The 26,281-nt window shown below is 42.0% G+C and overlaps 1 long non-coding RNA gene across 1 annotated transcript; it reads left to right on the top strand.

Moving 5' to 3' along the window:
• Positions 1–13,061: 13,061 nt before the first annotated feature.
• LOC132884390 (uncharacterized) lies at positions 13,062–14,196 on the top strand. The gene is made up of 2 exons (XR_009654454.1): positions 13,062–13,247; positions 13,863–14,196. It is a non-coding gene; the product is annotated as an uncharacterized LOC132884390 (long non-coding RNA).
• Positions 14,197–26,281: the final 12,085 nt, after the last annotated feature.

The following is a 26,281-nucleotide window of genomic DNA, read 5'->3' as shown; positions in this document are numbered from 1 at the left end:
GGGGCGGCACGGTGGTGTAGTGGTTAGCGCTGTCGCCTCACAGCAAGAAGGTCCTGGGTTCGAGCCCCAGGGCCGGCGAGGGCCTTTCTTTGTGGAGTTTGCATGTTCTCCCCGTGTCCGCGTGGGTTTCCTCCGGGTGCTCCGGTTTCCCCCACAGTCCAAAGACATGCAGGTTAGGTTAACTGGTGACTCTAAATTGACCGTAGGTGTGAGTGTGAATGGTTGTCTGTGTCTGTGTGTCAGCCCTGTGATGACCTGGCGACTTGTCCAGGGTGTACCCCGCCTTTCGCCCGTAGTCAGCTGGGATAGGCTCCAGCTTGCCTGCGACCCTGTAGAAGGATAAAGCGGCTAGAGATAATGTGAACGTGTGAATGTGGCTGGCTTTGAGTGGTATATCATATTCCATTCAGCTAGCATGATATTGAACTCGTCTTTGACTCATTCAATATCATGCTAGTGGAATGGAATATATCTGATATACCACAAAAAAAGCCAGCCAATATTATGATTGTTATACATACACACTCTCTTCAGATCAGCATATCAGCATTCTCGAAGGCCAGCGCTAGCTTACCTGCAAGTTGGCGCTGTTAGCGTGGCAGAAAAGTCACGTTCCAGCCACAGTCACTACATGCCCCAATACACAATCCTCCCTTCTTTTCCTAGGAAAAGAAGACTGAGGAGGATTGTGTATTGGGGCATGTAGCAACTGTGCTTCCAGCTAGTGTAGGGTTCATCAGTGTGGCAGTGAAGTCACCTACAGCCACTGTAGTGTTCATCAGTGCCACAGTGAAGTGACCTACAGCTGCTGTAATGTTCATCAGCGCAGCAGTGAAGTCACCTACAGCTGCTGTAGCATTCATCAGTAGAATAGAATAGAATAGAAATCTTTGTCATTGTAACATGTACAATGAAATTAAATTAAAGTGCAGACCTTAATCAGTGCAACATAAAAGGGGAAAAGTTATAAAATATATACAAAATATAAAATAATATATACAAAAATATAAAATACTTTAAAAAGAAAGAATAGAAAACAACCACACAATACAAAACATCTAGATGCTTGTAGCATTCAGTGTGCTGACAGCTACTGGGAAGAAGCTGTTTTTCAGTCTGTTTGTCCTTGTTTTAAGTGTTCTGTATTGTCTGCCTGATGGCAGCAGTTCAGACAGTTTATGACCCAGATGTGATGAATCTTGTAGAATGTGTTGAGCTTTCCTGAGGCAGCGGGAACTGTATAGTTCTTCCAATGGGGGGAGAGGGCAGCCTACTATTTTCTGGGCATCCTTTATGACCCCCTGGAGCGCCTTCCTCTGTGCCATCGTGCAGCTGGTATACCAAACACAGAGACAGTAAGTTAGAATGCTCTCAATGGAGCAGCGGTAGAAAGACACCAGCAGTTTTTGGGAGATGTTGTTTTTCCTGAGGACCATCAGGAAGTAAAGTCTCTGCTGGGCCTTCTTTACCAGTACCGTTGTCATGGCACCCCAAGTCAGGTCCTCCGAGATGTGGACACCCAGGAAGTGGAAGTCAGAAACCCTCTCCGTGCTGTCCCCATTGATGAATAAAGGTTGAATTGTTGTTTTCTTCTTCCTAAAGTCCACAGTTAGCTCCTTGGTCTTTGTTGTGTTTCGGAGCAGGTTGTCACTGCACCATGTCGCCAGCTGCCCCACCTCGTCTCTGTAGGCAAACTCATCCCCTCCAGAGATGAGCCCCACCACTGTGGTGTCGTCCGCACAGGCTAACAACCAAGAAACTAAGATTTCTGTCCCAAGACTCTTCTTCCATGCACACTCACCACAGCATTTTCACTCAGACTTAAGTATTCATTTCCCGATGTAATTTACTCACTTACTTTTAAAATCAACATCAACAACTACATACAACGGAGCGACCTGGCAGCCAAAATACTCTCAAAAGCTTCCGCTTTTAATGATGCAAACCTTGCGGCCATGTTTGTTTACAAACTGTCACAGTCATTCACTAGTGTGGAAGTTTAACATTTCCAATGTGTCTCTTTTCCAGTTTTTTGATGTCCATTGGTGTGTTTTTCTCTTGTAAATATGTGTGAAGAATATATATTGAAGTTTTGGTAGCCTTTTGGGTGTTCAGCATGTCTTCAGTTTCAGTTTTTTGTTTGTTTATTTATTTATTTATTTAGTGCTTAATTCTAGCACAGCTAATCCTAGCAGCAGCACTGGATTAGCCTCATCTTTTCTCTTTCCCGGTAGTCAAAGAAATGATTGTGTGCCAGCGGAGCAGAAAAGTTTTGTCATTGGATATTCTCATGAGCTCTAATGTGTGACGTTTTGTCTTGACAACGTGCAATATTGTAACAATATTGTGTGCTCATTCTCCATTGGGTAGAGTGATGTAATACACATAGGATAAGTGATATGATAAGAACATTGCATGCTATCAAACCAAGTGAATGAAACCCGCTAGAATAGGGTGACCAGACATCCCTATTTTCTGGGAACAGTCCTTGTTATTGGTGGTCTGTCCCCAGCTGGAGCTGTCCCTGGAAATGTCCCCTTTTTTAACTATGACCAACAGCCCCCCCCCCAAAAAAAAATACAGGAAAAAACCCCCAGACTTAAACATCGACCAGATTTCAGCAGATGCCTTGCATATTGTTTTGTGGATTACTTTAAGACAGGCTCAGGCCGATAGCAGAGATGTTCTAGAGCAGTGTTTCTCAACCTAGAAACTGAGAAACAGTGTTTTCCCCATTAGTGGGCCATGAAGCAACATCTAGTGGGCCACAAATTTTTTTCAAGTTTGAAACCAAATACTAAATAGTTCAGGATGTCATAATGTCCCAAAAAGCTCAGAAATTGCTCCTTACCTGGGCATAAATTATACAGGATTTCCCAGAGAGTACACCTATGTTGGCCCAAAGTTGGCCCACCGTCGGCTGTGATGGTGGCCCATCAGAGGTATGACCTTCGGTATGGCCTTCGTCAGGCCAATGTTGGCAAGCTGATAAAGGAAAAGAAAGGAAGCAGATATTTATTTATTTATTTATTACAAGAGAAGAAAATAGTTTTAACCTGCCTGTACTGAAGTTTTGTAAATAAATCGGTGCCTAGAATCCTGCTGTGCATAATGGTAAACCACGCAGCGCCAATCCTTCTTTGTTAGGATCTATCATATTGATAGATCCTTACACAGATCTTCATGTAAGGATTTATCCCATTGAGTGGTTTCTATCTCCACTTCTTTTGAGTATACTTCTTGATTTTAATAATTTGCTTGTTTGCTGTACACAAACATGGCAATAAGTTCTTGTGTTAATGGACCAGACTCCACTTTTGGATCATTAATCCCTTTTGACTGAGAATGCCCTGCATGCAAGGTTTTGGCTTCTGGCACATCCATACAGTTTTAAAGACAATACCTACAATTAAAACCAGTTTGTTTTTATTGCAGTTATTTAAAGGTGGAGTACGAGATTTTGGAATAACGGTTCCCGCAAGCCATATTTTGAAAAGAAACACGCCCGCCCTCGCCATGCTCCCACCCCCTGCGTCTCCACCCCTCCTCCCCCTTATAAAGCCTGAGAAAGTCAGCCTTTATAATGGGTGTCTATTGCGTTACACACCAGTGGAGCTCGTTAAGTTAGAGTGTAGAGAGCTTGGAAAAATAGCTCGAACTTTCTCATTTAAACTGTGTTTTCAGCCCCAATTTTCACTCCACACACATAATTTTCTCAAAAGTAGTAGCCACACTTGTCCTGATTCACACAATGTGTCTACCTACATGATAGGACTTGCAGTTTTTGAATGAGAAGCCTGAAAGTGAGGAGAGGGCAGGCGCGCAGCCCCATAGACTGCCATTATAAACTTGGCAGAAAAGCCACTCGTTTTTAACTCGCTCTACTGACCTCATTTTTTACACTACAGACAAAAAAATATATCAGTGTGTTCAGGAGAGCCTTGTGGCACTCACTGTGAAAGAATTTTGTGAATATCTCCTTCCGTTTTCGTGTAAATCCCCGTTGTTTGGAGGGAGTGCACTGAGAAAATCCTGCGCTTTGTGTGTGACACTCTTCTCGCAGCGCGCGGGTTGGGGGAGGGGCTGCTCGCTCTCTCACACATACACACACACACAGAAGGGCCGGGCTGCTCGCGGGCTTCAGTCTGATTGACGTGTCAGTATCCAATCATTTTGAGGTGGTACCTCGATAGGATTTGATGGCGTTTTTCCTTTATTTTACACTGTAGACTGGATTAAAATATTTCGTTTTGGGGTCAAACCTTCTATTGTACTGCTTGCAACATGGGTGTGAGGAGCTTTTCAAGCAATATGGTAAAAATACTCCTGAAAAAAATCTCGTACTCCACCTTTAATTTCTGGACTCCCATCTATAACAGGGAGTGATGCTACATTCCATGAGTACACTTTACAATAGATTATTAGATTCTAATAGAATAGATGAGCCAAAATAATTGGGGATCTTTTTTAATGGGCCCTAACTCATTACAAGAATGAATAGGTGGGCCTTAAAGTAGAAACAGTTAAGAACCCCTGTTCTAGAACACCTCTGGTGATAGCCTTTCCAGTATTTTGATTGGTGGAACTGAGGAACAACTTTTTAACGGAGTGCTAGAATCTTTGCCTAAACTAAAGTCAATCATTCAGCTTTGACAGATCGCTTCATCTGCTCCTGGACAGGTGAACCATAGTCTTTTCTTGTAGGCATAAGTGGCATTGTCATCTATGTTACTTAGCCTTTAAATGTGTAAGCTACATTTTGTAATGTTGTATCTGACATAACATTGTTTGTCACACTGTACTGAAATGTAGCGGTTGACCTAACAAACTATAGCCGACTGCGGCCAATGCTAGCAGGAGAAAGCTCAGTGCAGCACCAATCAGTCAGCTGAAGTTGTTGCTAGATGTATCGTTGCTATAACAAAAATCCAGCTAAGGTAAAATTGTAACAGTTCAACGGCATAAGCTAACTTACACACAAATTGGTGTAAAACATCCATTTCAGCTAGCCTACAATTTAAGAGTCTATAAATCTAAACTATGTACCCAGACCAGAGATTTTCACATTGTCTTTAATTAATGTTCATCTAAAGCAGTTGCAGAATCGGACTACAGTGGACTCAGTGAGGAAAATCCCACTTTTTATGCAATGCATGATCAAAATACATGAAAACCAGAAATGTCCCCCCTTGTTATTACAAAGATGAAAACATTAGATGTTTTAATGATATTTTCACCGCCGAACCAAAAATGTCCCTGGTTTTCTTCTCAGAAACCTGGTCACCTTATGCTAGAAGGGAATAGAATGAATGTTTTTATTCCATCAAAAAAGTGTTCTGTATATATAATAATATACAATGTTGTTTACAATATGCCAAACAACACCTAAACAAGCCTCAAAACTTCTGAAACAAAGTCAGGCTTTTTTTCTGGCAACTCAACCATGCAGCCCATTTTTGTTCAAGTACCACCTTATTGTACATCTTGAAACAGCCACCACCATCTTTTTTTGCAGATAAGCCTGCAAAAGTCAGGGATTATGAAAAATCTCCCAAGCACTGAACATCCTGCAGAGTACCACTGAATCCAATATTAAATCATTTAAAAAACATGGCACATCCATGACTCTGAGGCACGAGACGAGACTGTCGACTGAAAGTCAGTGACCGGATAAGGAGGTTATTTTGCTGCATTCCACTTACCTCGGAAATGGGAAGTCAAAACCCGGAATTATGTCAATTTCAACCTCTGCACGCTCGAGCTACAAAGTGGTGGAAAAAACTCACAATTCCCTCTCTGGTCAGCTTTTCTTAGCAACAACCTAGCCAATGAAGAATGGTTAAGAGGCTTTTCTTAGATCTTTATTATTTAGTATAATTCTAAGTCTCTACAGAAAGAAGGTAAAATGTGTGTGTGTGTGTGTGTGTGTGTGTGTGTGTGTGTGTGTGTGTGTGTGTTTAGGGCCTCAGAGATCCACAGTAACATTTATCTTTGTTTTGGTTTCAATGTTATAAGAAAGAGCTTTTTGTTATGAGAAACCAGAGAGTGTGAGCGAGAGCACAGTCGCTACATGCCCCAATACACAATCCTCCTCGGTCTTCTTTTCCTACAAATTATGACACAGAAAAATCCCCAAAACTGTAATTCATGAACGGTCCACTCCACATACAATCTGCCGGTCTCCGTTTGATTATAAAACAATAAAGGTTTCCTGAATCAACATGTCACCAACTTCAAATCAATATTAGTGTCCCCTGCTGACGATTTTCTGAATCGAGCCAAAAAGTTCATCTACTCTGTCAGTGCTGCCATGATTGAAAATCACGTGATTGCATTCCTGCACATCGATTGGCCAAAGCTTGAAATGGTGTTTGTTGTTCGTGAGCCTTTAGTCCCATTTTTGTTACTCATTTTGACAATTTACATTCAAAACATTGGTGCGTGGTTTCTTGCAGACGAATTCAACGTCACTCACCTTTCAACCAATTAGCATGCAGCAATGCATCATGTGATTTCCAAAATGGCAGCGCCAGCGGAATATAGAAAACTTGAAGTTTTCTTCTTAGTTGAAAAGACATTGATTGTTTGGATCAATAGTATCTACTTGAATTGAATAACATGTTGGGCCAAGTAATCTGTATTGATTCATGATCAAAATAAGGTTGGTAGATAGGCTGTGGAGGTAGCAATTTATGAAATACATGACTTCTAACACGGGAATCCCCCAGCTTTGGGGATTTTTCCATGTCATAACTTGTAGGAAAAAAAGACAGAGGAGGATTGTGTATTGTGACATGTAGCAACTGTGAGTGAGAGTGGTTGTTTTAATGCATGCAGAGAGAATCTCCAACACCCAGAGAGGACCATACTGTGTGTGCATGAAGCTTCTTTAAGAAAATCATCTCTCTCTAAGTCTCTGTACCCGCTTGCAATCTTTATTGAAGGGGAAAACAACAGAAAATTTCCTTCACAATCTAGTACCAGCTAACTGTGATGTGATGCATATTTACCTCAAAACAACAAACCGTATATGAACTAATTTAAAAGTCAGAAGTGCGACTCATTTAATGTTGATGCTGTGAGCAGCCATGTTAATTTGATGTTATGTGCTGAACCTGGCATTGAGATATTTCCAGTTGAGGGGGTACTTTTTTCCCCTAATGGGTGGTTAGAAATGATGAGTTATGGCCTTTATTGGAATGCAGCATTTGCCTGAAAACTTAACCAAAAGTTACATTACAGACACTCTTATCCAGAGCAGCCCGGGGAGTATTTGGGGGTTAGGTGCCTTGCTCAAGGGCACTTCAGTCATTCCAGGGAATCAAACCAGCAACCATTTGGTCCCAAAGCTGCTTCTCTAACCATTAGGCCACAGCTTCCCCATGAAGGAGCTCTGAACGAGAACTCTGAAGAGAACAGCTCAGATGAGTGCGTCTATACACCAGTCTATGAACTATGAAAGAGTGGTGACCATAAATAAAGTCTTATTTGGAGTTTGCCAAAATACATGGTGGAAATATGAAAATGCTTCTCTGGTCTGACCAGGACAAAATAAAACTTTCTGGACTTGGAACAAAGAATTGTTTGTGTTTGGTGGACATCTAACACTGCTCATCACCCTCACTGTGAAGCATGATAGTATCATGTTCAGAGTTACCCTTGGCCTGCATCTTGGTTGCTTCTCTGACAACTGGCTTCCTTACCCAGTCACTGACCTGGATTGCCCCTATGCAGAGTTACAATACTGTGCCATGTTCTTTCCCATTTTTCAGTAATGCATTTAATGATGCCCAGCAGGATATTCAAAGTTTGTGATATTTATTTATAACCAAAACCTAACTGACACTTTTTCAGAACTTTGTCCTGGACTTATTTTGATAGCTATTTGATCTTTATGGTAATGGGTGTTATCTAGCAAACTCTATCACTTCCAGGAACTGGTGTATCTAAATTCAGATTATATGCATATGTGAGGGTGGCACAGTGGTGTAGTGGTTAGCACTGTCACCTCACAACAAGAAGATTCTGGGTTCAAACTTCATATCCGATGTAGTTTGCATGCCCTCCCCTGATATCATACCTGCAATGGATTTCCTCCTGGTGCTCTGGTTTCCATCCAAAGATGTGGATTAGCTCAACTAGCTACTCTAAATTGCCCATAGGTGTGAATGGTTGTTTGTCTCTGTGCAGCCCTGCAATAGATTGGTGACCTGTCCAGGGTAAAGCCCACTTCTTGCCCAAAGTCAGCTGAGATTGGCTCCAGCTTCCCCCTGTGACCCTGATGGATAAGTGTTATAGATAAGGGATGGATGGATAAATATGTAACCTCTGATAGCAACTAGATGTGTCAGAACTAATTTAGGAGTGGAAAAGTTTAAGGGGGATGAACAGTTATGCAAGGCACTGTAAAATGTGTGTACACATGCATTATTATTATTATTATTATTCAGATCAGGTGTGTGTGCTTTTATGTCTATGTTTATGTCTATGCTCTTTTTATGCTGTTTAGGTGATTGATAACCCATTGCATGGTTAAACTAGAAAAGCACTCGGAGAGCGCAGACCTCCGCCAAGAATCCTTAAAAAAAATCCGGGATCCAGAAGGTGATCCGGATCACCGCCAAAATGGATTGTTACTTTAATGGATTGTTACTTGTGCCCAGTCACACCTCTGGAAAAAATTTCAGAGCAATCCGTTCATTACTTTTTCCGTAATGTTGCTAACAGACAAACCAACAAACAAACCAACGCTACCGAAAACATAACCTCCTTGGCGGAGGTAATAACTTTTTCATAGTTTGAATATTTCACACTTGTTTTGAGGTTGTGGAAACATTTACTGTCTTTTTTTCCATCATTTAGATTGAATTCTGTCTCTTCTCATCTCATTATCTCTAGCCACTTTATCCTGTTCTACAGGGTCGCAGGCAAGCTGGAGCCTATCCCAGCTGACTACGGGCGAAAGGCGGAGTACACCCTAGACAAGTCACCAGGTCATCACAGGGCTGACACAGATACACAGACAACCATTCACACTCACATTCACACCTACGGTCAATTTAGAGTCACCAGTTAACCTAACTGCATGTCTTTGGACTGTGGGGGAAACCGGAGCACCCGGAGGAAACCCACACGGACACGGGGAGAACATGCAAACTCCGCACAGAAAGGCCCTCGTCGGCCACGGGGCTTGAACCCGGACCTTCTTGCTGTGAGGCAACAGCGCTAGCCACTACACCACCGTGCCACCAAATTCTGTCTCTTTATGGAGTAAAAGCATGTGCCACTTATCCATTATCTGTAACCGCTTATCTTATGCAGGGTCACAGGCAAGATGGAACCTATCCCAGCTGACTATGGGCGAGAGGTGGGGGACACCCTGGACAAGTCACCAGGTCATCACAGGGCTGACACATAGAGACAAACAACCATTCACACCTACGGTCAATTTAGAGCCGCCAATTAGCCTAACCTGCATGTCTTTGGAGGAAACCCACACAGACACGGGGAGAACATGCAAACTCCACACTGAAAGGCTCCCGTCAGCCACTGGGCTTGAACCCAGAACCTTCTTACTGTGATGTGATGGTGCTAACCACTACACCACCCTGTATGTGCCAAATAAATAACTGAAAATGTAAACTCATTTGAAAATATGTATTACTTCCGTTTGTCTCTGCTTTTATTTCCATGATCATTTTGCCCCTTAGAAAATATGTATAACACTTTTATTCTGGGGCGGCACAGTGGTGTAGTGGTTAGCGCTGTCGCCTCACAGCAAGAAGGTCCTGGGTTTGAGCCCCGGGGCCGGCGAGGGCCTTTCTGTGTGGAGTTTCCATGTTCTTCCCGTGTTCGCGTGGGTTTCCTCCGGGTGCTCCGGTTTCCCCCACAGTCCAAAGACATGCAGGTTAGGTTAACTGGTGACTCTAAATTGACCGTAGGTGTGAATGTGAGTGTGAATGGTTGTCTGTGTCTATGTGTCAGCCCTGTGATGACCTGGTGACTTGTCCAGGGTGTACCCTGCCTTTCGCCCGTAGTCAGCTGGGATAGGCTCCAGCTTGCCTGCGACCCTGTAGAAGGATAAAGTGGCTAGAGATAATGAGATGAGATGACTTTTATTCTGCAAAAACCCTGAAACCATTCTGAAAATGTTAATTGTTCACCATGTTCTTACATCTAATGAGAAACTGTTGATAAATATGCAAGAAATCAAGAATGGACTCAATTGTAGGGTGAAAGAGTCTTAGTGTATTTTATTGGGGAAGGATGCTCATTAAAACTCACCACAGAGCACATGCATTGCAATAGTGTGTGTCAAAGTTATTTTTGGGGGATTTTTCACCTTTATTGGATAGGACAGTGTAGAGACAGGACAGGAAATGATCAGGAGAGAGAGACGGGATCAGGAAATAACCTCGGGTCAGAATCGAACCCGGGTCCCCAGATTTATGGTATGGCGCCTTAGCCACCTGAGCCATGATGCCCCATGTCAATGTTATTTAATGGAATAAGACACTTCTTGACCTGTCTTAAAGAATGCTTGTGCAATCACTTCCTTTGTTTAATGGGATAACCTGTGTTTTGACAGCAGAGCCCTTCATGGTGCTCCCCAAAGATTTGGTCAGTGACCTGCTGGCTGCTTGTTTTTTCCTTATGGCTCTTGGGAGCCCTCAGTGGACAGGACTAAGAGCAGATACACTATATGGCTAAAGGTTTGCGGATACCCGACCATCCATCCATCCATTATCTGTAGCCGCTTATCCTGTTCTACAGGGTTGCAGGCAAGCTGGGGCCTATCCTAGCTGACTATGGGTGAGAGGCGGGGGACACCCTGGACAAGTCGCCAGGACACCTGATCAACACACCCATATTGCTTGTTGAACGTCCCATTCCATATTTGGACCTCCCTTTGCTGTTATAAAAGCCTCTACTTTTCTGGGAAGGCTTTCCACTAGATTTGTGCTCATTCAGCCATTTGTTAGGTCAGGCAATAATGTCAGGTGAGGAGGTCTAGTATGCAATCCATGTTCCAGTTCATCCCAAAGGTGTACAAGGGGTTGAGGTCAGGACTCTGTGTAGGCCACTCAAGTTCTTCCATGCCAACCTTGGCACACCATGTCTTCATATTAAACTTGTAGTACTCAAGTCCAGCACTCAGGCTTGAGTCCAGGATTCATGCCCTAATTTTAAGGACTCGTGATTTGACTTGGACTTGAGCACTGATGACTCGGACTTCGACTCAGACTTGTGCATTAATTGCATTCGGACCTATAAATTGGAGATGGGGACTCAGATTTTTTCTTTATTTTTTGTAATATGCCATAATAATTTGGCATAAGATATTTATATCTACATTAATTTTTGTATGAATTTCATGCAAGAGTGTCACACCTGCATGCCATTGGTGCATGCATCATATAGACTCTTGGGCATGCTCTGGACAGTGCATGTGCCAAGTGGACTCTCGCATATGCGCTGTAAACAACCTGCACCTGCACAGGATGAAGGCGCAATCAGCGCACCTATATAAAAATTGTGAAAACACACTTACTTTGTGAAGTATTGAGTTGCATTGCTGACACATTACTGAGCCTTATTTCCTTGTTTGGTTTCCTGATCCCTGATTTCCTGTTTCTTGTCTCTGATTCTGCCTCGTCTATGAGAGCCTGTTTTTGCCTCGCTCAACCTATTGCCTGTTTCACTGTTTTGCAATTTTGCCTGCTGTTCTGGATTGTTTACCTGTTTTCACTTACATCCACTTTACATCCATCTCCCGACCATCTCTGACAGAATACTTTGCATTTCCTTACAAAGAGAATGCACATTCACCTGTTCATATGTCATGTTCATGAACAAACTAATGTTAATGGCACTAAAACAACCACCCTCAAATGGTGTGGTTGGAGTCTTATTCTCTGACTCGACTCGGCTCAGTAGTGGACTTGGACTCAACTCAAATTTTTAATGACTTGGATGTGAACACTGGGGACTCAAGACTGGACTTGGACTTGAGGTTTAGTGACTTGACTACAACACTGCTTCATAGACCTCACTTTGTACACAAGGGCATTGTCATGCTGGACCATGTTTGGAGTCCTTGAGTTCCAGTAAAGTGAAATCTTAATGCTAATGGCATACAATGACATTCCAAACAATTGTGTGCTTCCAACTTTGTGGCAACCATTTGGGGAAGGCTTACTGTAGTAAATCCCTGAAGGGGATGGAATACTGAAGCATGGTTGGCGGGCAGTGTTGTTCACACAGACTTTATATTTTCACTGTTTTCCTTGCTTGTCAGCTTTCCACACACACATACACACACTTATGTGCTCTGGTTGGGAGAGATCTCCTATCTTTGCTCTCTCCCTCCTTTTCTACTCTCTGCAGTTACTGCAAAGCACACAGACACAATGTTAATTGGGAACAGTTGTACTGACTTTGCCACTCACCTTCCCTGGCCCCACCCTCCATTCGCAAACTGACTCTCGGCCATGCCCCTGCTGCCATATACCCCCACCGCCTGACTCAGGCCGAGGAGCCATCCAGCCTGCAGTGGACTCCCCCCTGACAGTTCAGGAAGTCCACCACGACCATCCATGCCCCCAGCCTGTGGACCACCTTGAATTTAAATGGCTGGAGGGTGAGATACCAATGGGTAATCCACGTGTAACCTGTTGGGGGAAAAAAAGGGAAGAGAAACCTAACTGTTAAATTAGTTCTGTAGCCTGTTGGGAGAAAAAAGAAAGAAAAGAACCTACCTGTTGTTGAATGAGTAACCTGTTGAGAAGGAAAAAAAGTGTTACAACATTTAGAAATATTTTTTTTCTTTCATTGAGCATTATTTTCATTTAATTCCTAATCATAGCCTTTATTTAATTCTGCATTTAATTTATTAATTCATTTTATCCCAGAGGTCTGGTCCCACTTCAGTAGTGGTTCTGTGAGGAAAAAGTGATTTCATTCGTTCATAGTGGTGTAGCTGAATTGCTATTGGTGAAAACAACTCATGTCCCGCCTCCTTGGCGCAGATTAGCGAGACATGTTGTGAGAGATACACAGGGCGATAGCAGGAGGAGAGCAGAAACATAGAAGTTGGAGTGAAAAAACTCGTTAAAACACTTGATATTGTGCACACTGTTAAAAAAAGAGGAATGAACTGTTCGAGCTCATACGTGAGTGTCCGGTGAACCATGGAGAAGCGACCCTGGGAACCTTACCTGTGTTTATTCTTTTCTTTTCTTTTCTCAGTGAGTACTGTGAAGCATAAGTAGTTAGCCCCGTGAGCTAGCATAACCTCGTGGTGTGTTAGCTTCTGAGCTGGAGCATAAACTCACAGTGTTGTGTTAATTTTCTTGTGATAGAAGAGAAAAAATGTGTGTGTGTGTGTGTGTGTGTGTGTGTGTGTTAAAAAAGAGTATGTGTGCATGTTATTTACATTGTGTGAATAGAGAGAGACACCATTAAGATGAGTGTCATGGGTTATAAGATTGTTTCATTCTTTTGTGTAGCACTGTGCTGTTGCACACAGGTATGAGATATCAGGGTTATGAAACAAACTTGCAACAAATTCATATTACATTATTTTACTTACCTTAATCCAGTGTGAGTAATTACTGTTGAACTGAGTGGTTTTATAATCATTTACATATGGGTTTCTTGATTGTTTATCAGTCAGTTAATGATTTTATTTTCATTATAAAAAACTGTGAGGCTGATATTTCATATGCTATCACTAATGCAGCAGTTATCTTTTCTAAGTTAACAGTTAAATGTTGTATTATACATTGATGTGGATCATAGTTAGAAACTGTACAGTGAAAAAAGAAGTGAGTGGATTTATTTAAGCCTGTTATATTGTACAGGCTGGGTTTTTTGGATACCCTGGATTTTGGATGGAACTGGATTCTCTCCCTGACGAGGGGGATGGCGAGCCAACCGTGTGAACATCTGGACTGAAGAGGACCCTCTCCTCTTTCATCTGTCATCCTGTCGGTGTGGTAGGACCAAGAAAGACTCACAGAAATTGAGAGGAACTATTCTTTTTTTTATTATTTTTGGAAAAGAAGAGACATTTTATTTTTTTAAAGGGTGCACCCAATTTAAAAGACACTTTAAAAGAAAACAAACTGAAAGCTGGCTGTATTTGTAAAGGTGCTTTATTTTTTTGTGTTAATACATTGATCTTGTTCAAACTTACCTCTGCGTGTTTCCTCTTACTCAATTGGTGTCAAATCCTATCCTCCATCGTCACTTCTCCGTGTGAATCTAGAGAATTCTGGTCCAGTGGTCACTTACCTGCCAGGTGGGTTACACAGTAAAACTTGGCGAGCCAGCCAGGAGGGAGAGATTAAATTCATGCAATTCCATTTATAATCAGATTAAATGGACACCTTTTGAGTAATTGAGTGTATTTGGAAGAAAATTTATTATTTGAGGTATTTTGGTTGTATTGATTCATCTCATTTTCAAGTTAATTGACAATTCTGTTTTACCTAGGTTAAAAATGGATATCATTGTGACAGAGGGTGTCAAGATCCCAAATGCTGTTTTAGTTAGTGGGTTAACCAATACTGAGATTGACAATGAGATCTTTGATTTTCTTAAGCAATATGGGTCTATCTCTAGAATAATCAAAGTCCCTACCACCGATCCTGTCACTCAGGCAGTTGCAGAGTTTGAATATGGCAGTGCTGTAAAAGCACTTGAAACCAGTGTCTTACCTTACCAAAGACCATGTTTTACCAAACCTGAGGTTATCCACCATGTTCAGAGTCTTGCTAGAATTTACACTAGTGATGTGGGCACCAGTGCAACAAATACTTACCTTTCTGGGTTGAAAGACTTAGCTAAGTTGAGCAGCAGGGAGTTTGGAGATATCCTCCATGAGGAGCTGGCTAGGATCAGTGAATCCATTAGAACTGAGACCCCAGTTGAGACTAGTGAAAACCCTGTGGAAACTAAGCCACCCCTTACACAAAGTGATATCCAAGCTACTTCCCCTAGTTTTGTCAGTGCCCCCACTGAGGCGAGTCAGGCCTCCTACAGACCCCAGACTGGTGTTGAGGTAAAAGATCTATCTCCAAGAGAAGAAAGAAACAGCCCTTTCCACTTACCTTCTGATCAACTCCGCATACCTGAGGTGCAACGTGTTGTGGTTGAACACATTGTCAATAGTAGTGAAATTTCATCTCACCTTCATTCTCCTTGTAAACTGAAACAGTTTTCTTGGCAACTTCCTCAGCCAACCTTTGAAGTTGACTACGACACGTGACACAACAGTGTGGAGTTCTGCTTGAACAATCCATCAGTTCCTGACTCCCAAGTGGTAAGGAAAATTGTTGAAAGTCTTTCACCTCCAGCTGCAAACATAATCAAGTCATTAGGGCCACAAGCCTCACCAAAAGAGTACTTGACCTTACTTGATTCTGCTTATGCCACTGTCAAAGATGGGGGTGAGCTTTTTGCATGATTCTTGAACAACAATCAAAATGCTGGGGAGAAAGTGTCAGACTACCTGCAGTGACTTCACACAGCATTAAACGATGTGGTCACTAAAGGAGGAATTTCTGCTCATGATTCTGACAAACAACTTCTCAAGCAATTCTGTTGTGGATGTTGGAATAGTCTTCTCATCACCAGTCTTCAGCTTGAACAGCTCAAGAGTAAGCCACCATCATTTGCAGAGCTTCTTCTCTTACTGTGAACTGAGGAAGACAAACAGGCTAACAAAGCTAGCAGAATGAAACAGCACCTTGGTTTTACCAAGCCAAAAGCCATGTCAAATATGCAGGCTGCACACATGTCCTACACAGAGGATATCTGTGTGCTGCAGGAAGCAGAACAAGCTTTCTTAGCCATGACCAAAGACATCCAGAAGCAGATTGCTGAACTTCAGGTTCAGATGGCAAAACTCAGTGCATGCGGTTCAGAGAAGCCTGGAAAAAAGAAAGCAACAGAAAGTACAAAACAGAAACAAAAGAATGAAAATACCCAGCTGGAGGGACAGCTTCTGCAAATGACAGCCATGGTGAAACCAAAGCCATGGTATTGCTTTAAATGTGGTGAGGATGGCCACATTGCATCTACATGCAACAACATGCCAAATCCCACCCTTGTGCAGGCCAAGAAAGCGGAGCTCAGGGAGAAGCAGCGTGCTTGGGAAGCCCAGAATGGCTAACCTACCACTCCCCAGTTAAACTAGAATGGGCTTCCATTGAGGGGCAAATGGAAGCCAAGCAACCACCATGTTCCCCATCTACAGGTGAACCAAACCCTGCAATTCACTTCCAGAGAGTCACACAAGAAAGAAAATTGCAGAAACATCTTGTAGGTAGCAAATGTCCAGCCAGTGTAAATGTGGTTGGGGTGGACTGCAGTTGTTTACTTGACACTGGGTCACAGATCACCACAGTGGCCAAGTCCTTTTATCAGACCCATCTGTCTGAGCATCCTATCAGACCCATCAGTGATATCCTTGAAGTAGAAGGAGCAAATGGCCAACCTGTTCCGTACCTGGGATATGTGGAGGTTAACCTCAAGTTCCCAAAAGCCCTTCTTGAGTCCAAGCCTGAAATTTTAACCTTGGCTTTAATCATTTAATCTCCGGTCAAATAGTGGTGTCCCATTGTTAATCGGCACCAACACTTTAGACCAGGGGTGTCAAACCTGATCCATAAAGGGCCGTGTGGCTGCAGGTTTTCATTCCAGCCATGCAGCAGCACCCTGATTTGGCTTATTCAATCAACTGACACACCCACCCTTTAATCAAGGGTGGGTGTGGCTGCAAGTATTTGACTGTGTGAAGACAGTTCAGTTGATTGAATGAGCCAAGTCAGGTGTGCTGCTGCATGGCTGGAATGAAAACCTGCAGCCACAAGGCCCTTTATGGATCAGGTTTGACACCCCTGCTTTAGACCCTCTTTTAAATCAATATTGCAATGAGTCTTCATTTTCCCATAACCCATCTTGCTATGGCTACAGCCTTGTCCTTCATACACTACAACTGAGGAGAAAACAAGCAACAAGTGGAAAACTCAGTTTTGTGACGCTCAGAGGGAGAGAACAGGAAGTCCTTCCAGCAAAACAAAAAGTGCTGCTTGAAGGCTGTATGTGTATCAGCTCAGTCAACACAGAGAAGTATGGGCTGTTAGAGCAACCATCCAGATCCACCTTGCCAGGTGGTGTGTTTGTAGACTGTTGTCTCGTTTCCTTGCCAGAGCATGGCTTCAACAAGCTGCCTGTCCTCCTTAGAAATGAAACCAAACATGACATCATTCTACCTACCAATTGTATTATTGCAGACCTGACTGTTGCAGATGCTGTCATCGAGAATCATCATGTAGTTGATAAGGAGGATCAGAAGCATATTGTTGAGTGCTCTACTCACCAAACAGAGGCAAAGTGTCCTGGGAAAAGCTTTAATTTTGGCCCTTCTCTTCCTGAAGAGTGGAAAGAAAGAATCACAGTGAAGCTCAGTAGCTTCTCTCATGTCTTTGCCCAACATGATCTTGACTTTGGTCATGCGACCAAAATTCAGCACCACATCAAGCTGAAGGATGAGACACCAATCAAACAGAGACCCCATCCAATTCATCCTCGAGATTATGAAGCAGTCAAAAAGCACCTTCAAACCCTTCTTGACGCAGGCGTAATCCAAGAATCCGAGTCCCCATTTTCATCACCGATTGTAGTGGTGAGGAAAAAGAATAACGATGTACGCCTATGTGTGGACTATAGAAAGTTAAACCTGCAAACAGTAAAAGACTCTTATGCATTGCCAAACCTGGAAGAGTTGTTTCCCGCTCTCGCTGGATCCAAGTGGTTTTCCGTGATGGACCTGAAGTCAGGATACTATCAAATTGAGATGAATGAAAGTGACAAGCATAAAACAGCCTTTGTGTGCCCTTTTGGATTCTGGGAATTCAACCGAATGCCCCAGGGCGTCACCAATGCACTGAGTACATTCCAATGGCTCATGGAGAAGTGCATGAGTGACATCCATCTAAAGGAGGTCCTGGTTTTTCTTGACAACCTAATAGTGTTTTCGGACACTCTTGAAGAACATGAGACTAGGCTCATCCATGTGCTCAGTTGTCTCAAGGAATATGGCTTGAAATTTTCACCCAATAAATGTAAGTTCTTTCAGACTTCAGTGCATTACTTGGGGCACACTGTGTCCAGTGATGGAGTGGAGACTGACCCTGAAAAGGTTCAAGCCTTGAAAACCTGGCCGAGACCACAGAACTTAAAGGAGCTCCAATCCTTCCTAGGGTTCTCTGGTTACTATCGAAGGTTTGCAAAGGATTATTCAAGGACAGTCAAGCCCTTGACCAACCTTACAGCCGGATATCCACCACGGCGTAAAGGAGTCAAGGCTAGCCTCAGTGATGGAAAATACCTCAGCCCAAAAGAGCCCTTTGGTGAACACTGGGATACTGAATGTCAACAAGCCTTTGAGGCAATCATACACAAGCTAACATCATCCCCAGTCCTTGGTTATGTGGATCCTAAGCTTCCTTATGTGCTCCACATGGATGCCAGCACAACAGGATTAGGAGCTGCTTTATATCAAGAGCAAGATGGGAACCTGCATGTGATCGCTTATGCTAGTAGAGGACTCTCCTGCAGTGAGGCAAGATACCCAGTGCACAAACTTGAATTCTTGGCCCTTAAATGGGCCGTCACAGAGAAGTTTCATGACTACCTGTATGGAAACTCCTTTACTGTTATCACAGATAATCTCTTGACATACCTGCTTACCACAGCCAAGCTTGATGCCATGAGCTATCATTGGTTAGCTGCACTCTCAACATTCACTTTCAATATCAAGTATCGAGCTGGTAAGCAGAACACGGATGCAGATGGTCTGTCAAGGAGAAACCATGGTGCCCTGAAAAATAATGCTACATCGCAGGAAGAGAGCCAAAGGATTGACCAGTTCACCTCCCAGCTATTAACATCCATAAACAAGTTTGAACTGGTGACCCCAGAGATTGTCACAGCTACCTGTCAAAGACATACTGTGAGACAGGTTCAAGAGCTCTCACCTTTCTATGGCTATGTTGAATTCCTTGCCATTCAAGCAGATGCAATCTCTGCTGTCTTTGAAGAAGGTGAGTCACAAGATGGGGCCTTAACAATGCCTAAATATGGTACTCCTCGATTATGCCCATTTTGAGCATGGCCTTGAGTTTGTCTTGAACCACTTTTTTCTTGTGTTTGGGTAAGTGATAAAGGTGGCTATGCACCACCACCCCGGGGGCATTTCAATGTGGTGTTCTATGAGGTGGGTGTGACTGGGAAGGGGCAAGAACACATTTTGAAAATTCCTTTTGCAACCTGGCAACCTCTATGAGTTGGGTTGTTGAGAGGTGGTCTCCACAGGGGACCGGAGTGGTTTGAGTAGTTTTTTTTTTTTACCTCCAGCCCCAGCTCCGCCTTCTCTGGGACTACCGACGCTAATGCCATAGGGACCCCCTTGTTCCAATCTTTCAGCAGGTTGAGGTGGTATATTTGTAGTGCCCCTCCCCTATCCGTTCACCTCACCTCATAGTCAACGTCCCTGATTCGCCGTGTAACCTCAAAGGGCCCTTGCCATTTGGCGACTAATTTGGAGCTCAAAGTGGGCAATAATATGAGCACTTTATCTCCCGGGGTGAACTGTCTAAGGCACATGCCCCTGTTGTACAGCTGGGCTTGACGTTCTTGTGCCTGCTGTAAATTCTCCTGGGTTAAGTGCATGAGGGTTTGGAGCTTTGCGCACAGGTCGAGAATGTACTGAATTTTGTTTTTACTCATTGAAGGTCCCTCCTCCTAGTTTTCCCACAGCACTTCTAGAATGCTGCATGGCTTTTGCCCATATGATAATTCAAATGGTGAAAATCCTGTGGAGGCTTGCAGGATCTCTCGTACTGCAAATAACAGGGGCTCGAGCCATTTATCCCGCTTACGAACATCATTGCTTACAAATTTCAAAATTAGATTTTTGAGTGTTTGAATGAATCATTCTACTAAGACATCTGTTTGTGGGTGATAGATGCTGGTGCAGATAGATTTAATACCCATTAACCCATACAGTTTGCGCAGTGTGCGTGACATAAACGTATTGCCTTGGTCAGTCAGGATTTCTTTCGGAATCCCGACTTGGGAGATAACACAGAAGAACGCCTCCGCAATACTGTGTGCTGAGATATTGAGCAGCGGCACCACTTCCAGATATCGTGTTGCATAGTCCACCAGAACTAAAATAAAGCAATATCCTCATGCTGACCGATCTAATGGCCAGACGAGATCCATGCCAATTCTCTCAAAGGGGATCTCGATCAGGAAGGCGGGATCGGTGGTAGGGACTGTTTTCCCAACAGTTCAGCAGGTGACAGAGGCCAGATCCCTGAGTAAATTTAGGGCAATTTTGGACAATTCTCAACACCCACTCCATGCCCTGAAAGTGGTTAACAATAGCGGTTTCAGTCAGAGACTGATTGCACCAATATGTAAAACAGAGAGATTCAGGAAGTCCTTTATACCAGCTGCTATAAGGTTCTATAATGCACAAAAGTAACTGCACTCCTTCTGCTTTAGTATTATTATTTATTTATCTATTTTAACCTATTAATAGTAGTATTCAATTATTAGAGTTTGCGGTGAGGAAATGTGTGATGTGATGTCTGAATGTTGTGCTGCTGTGACACTGTAATTTCCTGTAAAGGATTATTAAAGGATCTATCTATCTATCTATCTATCTATCTATCTATCTATCTATCTATCTGAGTGAGATGGTGCAAAGGCGCTTTTGGAGTGGCCACGGGATTTAGTAATTGGCATTTGCAGCATGCCACACACCACCGATGAACATCCCTGCAAATTCCTGGCCAACAGAACCGGGCCATTTTTCAGGCTAGTGTTTTATCCTGCTCTAAGTGTCTGGCCATGGGATTAAAGTGAGCTATGTGGAACATGAGCTCCCTACGGCATTAGGGATGAATAATTGTGTTATCGGTTCACCAGTTTGAGTGTCCTGCGTCACTCGATACAGTCTATCTTTAATAATAGAGAAATATGGGAAGGCGGGTGCCGCATTTGGCTGGAGAGTTTGACCATCGATTATTCTCACTTGGTCAAATGCATGACGCAGAGTCTCATCTCATAACTGCTATAATGGGAAATTCTCGAGGGAATCCTCAAGAGAGGGAGGAGGGGCAAGTATTACTTACATAAGGGTGTAATGATCAGTTGTCCACAAACTTTTGGCCATATGCTGTAGATTGATAGGTTTACTGATATAGTGCAGCAGCAATGTCTATGGCAGGAATGTCGGGTTTGGCTACAGCTTGACATGTTTGAACTTTAGCCCCCAATTCAGACACTGCATGCCTATTGCTAACACATGCAATTCAATGTTGTGTGGCTGCCAATAAAAAAGTTATCTTAATTGAAAGCCACTTTGTGTCAGCGTCTTCCACCAGCTCATCTAGTAAGGTGTTTATTACCAATTCCAGATCATCAGGGTTCTCCAGAAAATCTGAAGTAGCCGGCTATATAAAGGTTATAGGCGGCTAATGGTAATGTGCTAATGCTAGGGGGATCTAGGGGCATGCCCCCTAGAAATTTTTTAAATTTACATGCCTTCTGGTGGCTTCTGGTGCACTCTCAGTTAATAAATAACAAACCATTTCCCTGTAAAATACTTGCAAAATATGTATGAAATTTCCCTGCAAATGTATATGTGCTTGGCTTTCTCAGTTACCCTCTGTCGTATGCTGCCTGGCTCTGTAACATAACTACATATGCTACATATATCATGGTCACATGATCCAGCTCAGCCAATCAGAGCACGAGAATTGATCAACAAATATGGCATCGCTTCTAGTCATGACCCAAATCAAAGACAATTTCATGGTGTAATAATTGGATTTGCAGCAAATTATGAGCAGTGAAGACGATATAAATCATTTGAATATTGAAAGGCAAGTTGTTGTTTTTTTTCTGCATCAAGTAGCTGGCGCAAACTGTCTGTGTAGGCAGAGAAAACTGCCAGTGGAATCACTCTTTTGCATGAGGTGAGACATTAGAAATGTTCCATAATTTTAAGATGATGTCTGACTAGTTTATGGGCTCCCCCCCCAAAAAAAAAATTGTGTGTGTATATATATATATATATATATATATATATATATATACACAGTTAGGTCCATATATATTTGGACACTGACACAAATTTTTTTACCTGTTTACTGAAACATATTCAAGTTATAGTTATATAATGGACATAAAGTCCAGTCTTTCAGCTTTCATTTGAGGGTATCCACATTAAAATTGGATGAAGGGTTTAGGAGTTTCAGCTCCTTAACATGTGCCACCCTGTTTTTAAAGGGACCAAAAGTAATTGGACAATTGACTCAAAGGCTATTTCATGGGCAGGTGTGGGAAATTCCTTCGTTATGTCATTCTCAATTAAGCAGATAAAAGACCTGGAGTTGATTTGAGGTGTGGTGCTTGCATTTGGAAGAGTTTGCTGTAAAGAAAACATGCGGTCAAAGGAGCTCACCATGCAAGTGAAACAAGCCATCCTTAAGCTGCGAAAACAGAAAAAACCCATCCGAGAAATTGCTACAATATTAGGAGTGGCAAAATCTACAGTTTGGTACATCCTGAGAAAGAAGACACTGGTGAACTTATCAATGCAAAAAGACCTGGACACTCACAGAAGACAACAGTAGTGGATGATTGCAAAATAATTTCCATGGTGAAGAGAAACCCCTTCACAACAGCCAACCAAGTGAACAACACTCTCCAGGAGGTACGTAGGCGTATCAATATCCAAATCTACCATAAAGAGAAGACTGCATGAAAGTAAATACAGAGGGTTCACTGCACGGTGCAAGCCACTCATAAGCCTCAAGAATAAAAAGGTGAGATTGGACTTTGCTAAAATACATCTAAAAAAGCCAGCACAGTTCTGGAAGAACATTCCTTGGACAGATGAAACCAAGATCAACCTCTACCAGAATGATGGAAAGAAAAAAGTATGGCGAAGACGTGGTACAGCTCATGATCCAAAGCATACCACATCATCTGTAAAACATGGCGGAGGCAGTGTGATGGCTTGGGCATGCATGGCTGCCAGTGGCACTGGGTCACTCATGTTTATTGATGATGTGACACAGGACAGGAGCAGCTGGATGAATTCTGAGGTATTCAGAGACATACTGTGTGCTCAAATCCAGCCAAACTGATTGGTCGGCGTTTCATAATACAGATGGACAATGACCCAAAACATAAAGCCAAAGCAACCCAGGAGTTTATTAAAGCAAAGAAGTGGAATATTCTTGAATGGCCAAGTCAGTCACCTGATCTCAACCCAATTGAGCATGCATTTCACTTGTTAAAGACTAAACTTCAGACAGAAAGGCCCACAAACAAACAGCAACTGAAAACCGCTGCAGTAAAGGCCTGGCAGAGCATTAAAAAGGAGGAAACACAGCGTCTGGTGATGTCCATGAGTTCAAGACTTCAGGCAGTCATTGCCAACAAAGGGTTTTCAACCAAGTATTAGAAATGAACATTTTATTTACAATTATTTAATTTGTCCAATTACTTTTGAGCCCCTGAAATGAAGGGATTGTGTTTAAAAAATGCTTTAGTTCCTCACATTTTCATGCAATCATTTTGTTCAACCCACTGAATTAAAGCTGAAAGTCTGAACTTCAACTGCATCTGAATTGTTTTGTTCACAATTCATTGTGGTAATGTACAGAACCAAAATTAGAAAAATGTTGCCTCTGTCCAAATATTTATGGACCTAACTGTGTGTGGATATATATATATATATATATATATATATATATATATATATATATATATATACACAACCCCGATTCCAAAAAAGTTGGGACAAAGTACAAATTGTAAATAAAAACGGAATGCAATGATGTGGAAGTTTCAAAATTCCATATTTTATTCAGAATAGAACATAGATGACATATCAAATGTTTAAACTGAGAAAATGTATCATTTAAAGAGAAAAATTAGGTGATTTTAAATTTCATGACAACAACACATATCAAAGAAGTTGGAACAAGGCCATGTTTACCATTGTGAGACATCCCCTTTTCTCTTTACAACAGTCTGTAAACATCTGGCGACTGAGGAGACAAGTTGCTCAAGTTTAGGGATAGGAATGTTAACCCATTCTTGTCTAATGTAGGATTCTAGTTGCTCAACTGTCTTAGGTCTTTTTTGTCGTATCTTCCATTTTATGATGCGCCAAATGTTTTCTATGGGTGAAAGATCTGGACTGCAGGCTGGCCTATTCAGTACCCGGACCCTTCTTCTACGCAGCCATGATGCTGTAATTGATGCAGTATGTGGTTTGGCATTGTCATGTTGGAAAATGCAAGGTCTTCCCTGAAAGAAACGTCATCTGGATGGGAGCATATGTTGCTCTAGAACCTGGATATACCTTTCAGCATTGATGGTGTCTTTCCAGATGTGTAAGCTGCCCATGCCACACGCACTAATGCAACCCCATACCATCAGAGATGCAGGCTTCTGAACTGAGCGCTGATAACAACTTGGGTCGTCCTTCTTCTCTTTAGTCCGAATGGCACACTGTCCCTGATTTCCATAAAGAACTTCAAATTTTGATTCGTCTGACCACAGAACAGTTTTCCACTTTGCCACAGTCCATTTTAAATGAGCCTTGGCCCAGAGAAGACGTCTGCGCTTCTGGATCATGTTTAGATTCGGCTTCTTCTTTGAACTATAGAGTTTTAGCTGGCAACGGCGGATGGCACGGTGAATTGTGTTCACAGATAATGCTCTCTGGAAATATTCCTGAGCCCATTTTGTGATTTCCAATACAGAAGCATGCCTGTATGTGATGCAGTGCCGTCTAAGGGCCCAAAGATCATGAACACCCAGTATGGTTTTCCGGCCTTGACCCTTATGCACAGAGATTCTTCCAGATTCTCTGAATCTTTTGATGATATTATGCACTGTAGATGATGATATGTTCAAATTATTTGCAATTTTACACTGTCAAATTCCTTTCTGATATTGCTCCACTGTTTGTCAGCGCAGAATTAGGGGGATTGGTGATCCTCTTCCCATCTTTACTTCTGAGAGCCGCTGCCACTCCAAGATGCTCTTTTTATACCCAGTCATGTTAATGACCTATTGCCAATTGACCTAATGAGTTGCAATTTGGTCCTCCAGCTGTTCCTTTTTGTACCTTTAACTTTTCCAGCCTCTTATTGTCCCTGTCCCAACATTTTTGAGATGTGTTGCTGTCATGAAATTTCAAATGAGCCAATATTTGGCATGAAATTTCAAAATGTCTCACTTTCGACATTTGATATGTTGTCTATGTTTTATTGTGAATACAATATCAGTTTTTGAGATTTGTAAATTATTGCATTCCGTTTTTATTTACAATTTGTACTTTGTCCCAACTTTTTTGGAATCGGGGTTGTGTGTATGTATATATATATATATATATATATATATATATATATATATATATATATATACTGTGTGTGTGTGTAAAATACATATATTTTACACACACACACACATATATATATATATATATATATATATATATATATATATATATATATATGTGTGTGTGTGTGTGTGTGTGTGTGTGTGTGTGTGTGTATATATAATATATATATTTCTCTTTCAAATATTTACAAAATACAAAACTATGAATAAAGTGCATTGTATTGGGTAGTCTGCTACATTCGGGATGTGTAAATTGATTGTATAATTAAATGTACATTCAAATACAAATACAGCATTCATGCACACATAATCTATAGGCAAATGATTATTGTTATGTATACAGCAACAGGTTTATTTTGACTTTGTTTTATGACATCAGTATCAGTGAGGTCAATCCTGCAGTTGCTCTTTTTTAATTTTAGGAACTCGTCAATAAATATTCTGTTTTTTGTTTTCTTTTTTTTTCTGGGGGAGCTATTTAATGCCACTGAAGAGACGTCTTATTGATGAGCAGATTCTTTGTGAATATACCCCTCTTTGTGAAGCCCCCCTTGGACTACCCTTAATATGTCAAAAATGAAACAGATACTTTCAGTCTGAACATGATTTGTGAATTACTCTCAGACTCAAGAACATTATCTGCCATAAAGCTAGTACTAGTACACCTATTTTAAAATATCTCTCTTAAATCATCTCTTGGGAGCTCTTTTGTAAGTACAGCTTCTGATGAACAAAGATCTGAATGCAGTGACAAATGTCTCCTTCTTTGTGCCCT

This window comes from Neoarius graeffei, chromosome 4 (assembly GCF_027579695.1).
Source record: "Neoarius graeffei isolate fNeoGra1 chromosome 4, fNeoGra1.pri, whole genome shotgun sequence".
Classification (NCBI taxonomy): Eukaryota; Metazoa; Chordata; class Actinopteri; order Siluriformes; family Ariidae; genus Neoarius; species Neoarius graeffei.
This window is presented reverse-complemented; position numbering and strand designations above follow the sequence as displayed.